This window comes from Ostrea edulis, chromosome 9 (genome assembly GCF_947568905.1).
Source record: "Ostrea edulis chromosome 9, xbOstEdul1.1, whole genome shotgun sequence".
NCBI classification, from domain to species: Eukaryota; Metazoa; Mollusca; class Bivalvia; order Ostreida; family Ostreidae; genus Ostrea; species Ostrea edulis.
The window spans coordinates 34,040,997-34,044,557 of NC_079172.1; the positions used below are offsets into that span (position 1 = coordinate 34,040,997).

Sequence of the window (3,561 nt, forward strand, 5' to 3'; positions counted from 1 at the left end):
ATTCAATATCACGAACGGATCTAATGAGCGACAACAACATTTTAATTGATGCATGCAAAAAACTACAGATTCATAAGGGGGGGGGGGGGTTAATGTACAAAAACACACCCCTATACATGTAGTAATGTAATCAGGACTATCGGAGTAACTAAAATCAAGTCCAATTCTAGCCCCTTTTCCCTTGAAGTTTGAATCAATCTACGTGTATATTTCTCTTTTGTTGTTTATTTTGTACGTCTTAAAGACACAAACAAGTGCACTTCTTCGTCTGTTTCAACGTACTGGTATGGCCTGGAAATAAGAACAGATAAATCAGAATTATTTAGAAAACTAGGCTAACTGGTCTATAGTTTCCATTCATACTTCCTTCCGTAATTGAGGAAACGACCCTCCAAAAGACACATGTAATCCTGACCACTTGTTCCGCTAAGACCACAATTTTCGGGAGGAAAATCCAGATTCATTTCATTCTAGTTGGAATCGGGATACTTCATAAAGGTTTAAACCCATAATATAAGAGAACATAGTCCCTGTTGAATATTTATTCACATATTAATTATTTCCTCTTCAGTCTGTTTTTAGCCATTTTCACTTTACATCAAACTGTAGTGAAATATAGGATTGTTACAATATTTATCTTGGATGAAAAACTTAAAGCAATAGTAGCTGCATCGTCGCAGAGCCACGCCTATTGTCTCCGTTTACACTTCGTCAAATGTCGTGGCTGTATGATTAAAATAATCCTCGACTTCATGAATATTTATGTTCATCAGTCAACCAATCGGTGGGCTTCAATGATTTTTTTAGTGGAAAGAAAATCATGCGGAGGTCATTGCGTGCTCGTTGCGGAATAATCCGAGGATTGCCGATTGAAAATAAACTGGACACTTTTTAGCCAATGTTACTAATAGACGCTTCTTTGTTGACTTCACCAGTGTAATTAATGTATCATGCTGTTAATGCGAATTTCATTTTAATAATTACTTATGAATTTTACTTGCTTCTGTAAACAGGGATTTGTAGCCTTTTGTGTCATTATTACTTGTAAACAATTACTACACGTTTTAGTTGTGGGCGCAGTCATTAAAACATCGGAAATATGTTATTGTGACTGTGATTGGTCAAAAAATTATTGTGTCATTTCTTGAATGTTTATGAAAATCGAGGGTTTCGCTGATCATGCAGCCACGGCTTGAGGTAGGGTAGGCACTACCAGATTCAGTAACCGTGGTTAACGACGATGTACAAGCTGTAACTGACGGTATTTTTCAACTATACATGTGGACCTGTATAATTTATAAAATTTTCAAAATCTGAAGAAAAATTCAGCAAAATTAACAAGGGATCATTGTTTGAAAGCATACCTACAATAATCGTTTCGTATAAACCGCCATTGCGTCGTGTGTACACGGACATGGGAACGATCATTGCTGAACATTAACGGGTTGCAATGAGACCGAGGTCATACAAAGATGGAGACTGACGTGAGTAACGGCACACTTCGTTTGTTTTAAAATATTACATCTTGTCATGAATGACTTTTTAAAGTATTATAAGTGTAAGAAAGTAAATAAATTACGCAAATGTGCTACTCACATGAAATGAAATTGATGAATTTGCTATGAATTTGGCATGTTACATTGTTTACAAATCTGACACGTGCTCAGTACCTCTCTTTCGCATTTTTCCGGAATGATGACCTCCGAGGTCAATACACATCGGAGATTACGAACAGGAATTACTGACAGGATAACAATGATTCACGAATCAACATTATTTGCTAATTTGACGGGTTTATTGCTCCAGATTCACTCTGATTCTATGAAATTATATATATTCAATCACAAATATGTTATCATATTTGTTCTTTTAATTTTCAATTTATTTACAGTCAGTTGCAGCCTGTATTGCGTTAACTATGCATGAAACGGGATTTATACTGTAATTCTGAAACTACCAAGTCGCGAATTCAAAACTGTGTTTAGTCTATCCGACACAAGGAACAATGTACATTAGATGTAGATGAAGCGTTTCATTAGGTTTGAGCTCTGAGAATTTAATTGCGAGATAAATATAGTAATTTTCACTGTATATTACCCTTGGACAACATATTCCATATCTCAACCATGGGATGGAGTAATGGCAGAACTGGCTTCTACTGCAATCAGAACGGCGACGACAAAACCTTACCGGATACGGCGTGTCACCCATCGGACATTGTAAAAAATTGAACTGTCCTACAAAAAATAGTTCATTATTGTCCAGAGGAAAGCAAATTTATTTGTGATGGAATATCAAATGACATTTACCTTAAAATTCATTACACTACTTATATATAAATAAAGTATAAATGAATATGAAGCTTAGGTGTCACAAAGCTTACGGCTTTTAAATTCAGCGGTTTCAAGCAACAGTTACAAAATCAAAGCCTCTAAATCATCATCGACTATACATGTATGTACAAAGTCTTACAAGCAAGTGAGCTTTGATATTTTTCCAGTTGAGAGAGTTATTTCAAACTTTTATTTCAATCTAAAGATAATAAGATAAACTTTGGCATTTTTTCAGTTGAGAGTGTTATTTCAAGCTTCTCTATTATTTTAAATTAAAGATAATAAATTAACCATAATAGTCAAATTCAGAACCCATCTAATACGTTTATACAATATTAAAAATATTTTATTTTGATTCCCACGCGTCACTATATTAAATCAGAAGAACCCTACCTTGTGCGGGGCCGCACCAACAAACCAGCAGCGTTAACGTCACGACAAATACACACAATCTTGCCATGGTTTGAACGCGGAAAAAACAAACCACGTCCTTATATAGCAAGCATTGCAACAATTAATGCAATGTTTAACACTGGGGTCATCTAACGTAGGTTGGTTATGAATTGGTTTTACAAAAGAATTGAATTTGTATTCAATAAAGCACGTATCTAATGTACATACATTTCTTTCTTTCGAATATGACCTTAAGAACGGAGGTCCCGTGTCGCGACAGGCGTTGGCACGTTAAGAGCCTTCATTACTATGGCCCTGAGATCTGAGCATAGGTCTAACTTTGTGGTACTTCAACGACAACTGGTGACGTCTTAAGGCCAGATGATATAAACAAATTTTTCTACCTTTAGCACTGAAGAGTTCCCATGGTAAAAAAATACTTTGGTTGGTTTTGGTTTTCTCATTTATAGTTGTTTGGAACTCTTATGTGTTTTAAGAGCAGGAAAGGGGGTCAGTAAACAATGTAAACAATTGTGATGCCAGAATCATTCAGGAAAAATTATTAGTAAAAAACGTCATCAAAGGTTACAGAATGCTACGAAAGGTTATGCATTATCCCTTGGACGTAAGATAGTGAATGCTGATGCCAATAACAACGTGGTGATCGAGAAGAAGTTGGATGAATCAAGAAAAAATTGTTCGTCTGGTGATAATTCACAAGAATGCCTATGAAATGAAGAAACGTATCCATCTGATGCATCAGAGAGTGAGGAATCGGAAGAAGAGCATGAGAAGATGATTTATTGGAGACGAGTTGTGGAACTTGGAATTCTAG

The 3,561-nt window shown here is 35.7% G+C and overlaps 1 long non-coding RNA gene across 1 annotated transcript; it reads right to left on the minus strand.

Moving 5' to 3' along the window:
- Window positions 1-208: 208 nt before the first annotated feature.
- On the minus strand, window positions 209-2,845 carry LOC125667669 (uncharacterized). Its single transcript, XR_007367315.2, has 3 exons — window positions 2,727-2,845; window positions 2,098-2,237; window positions 209-291 (listed from the first exon to the last, which is right to left on the minus strand). It is a non-coding gene; the product is annotated as an uncharacterized LOC125667669 (long non-coding RNA).
- Window positions 2,846-3,561: the final 716 nt, after the last annotated feature.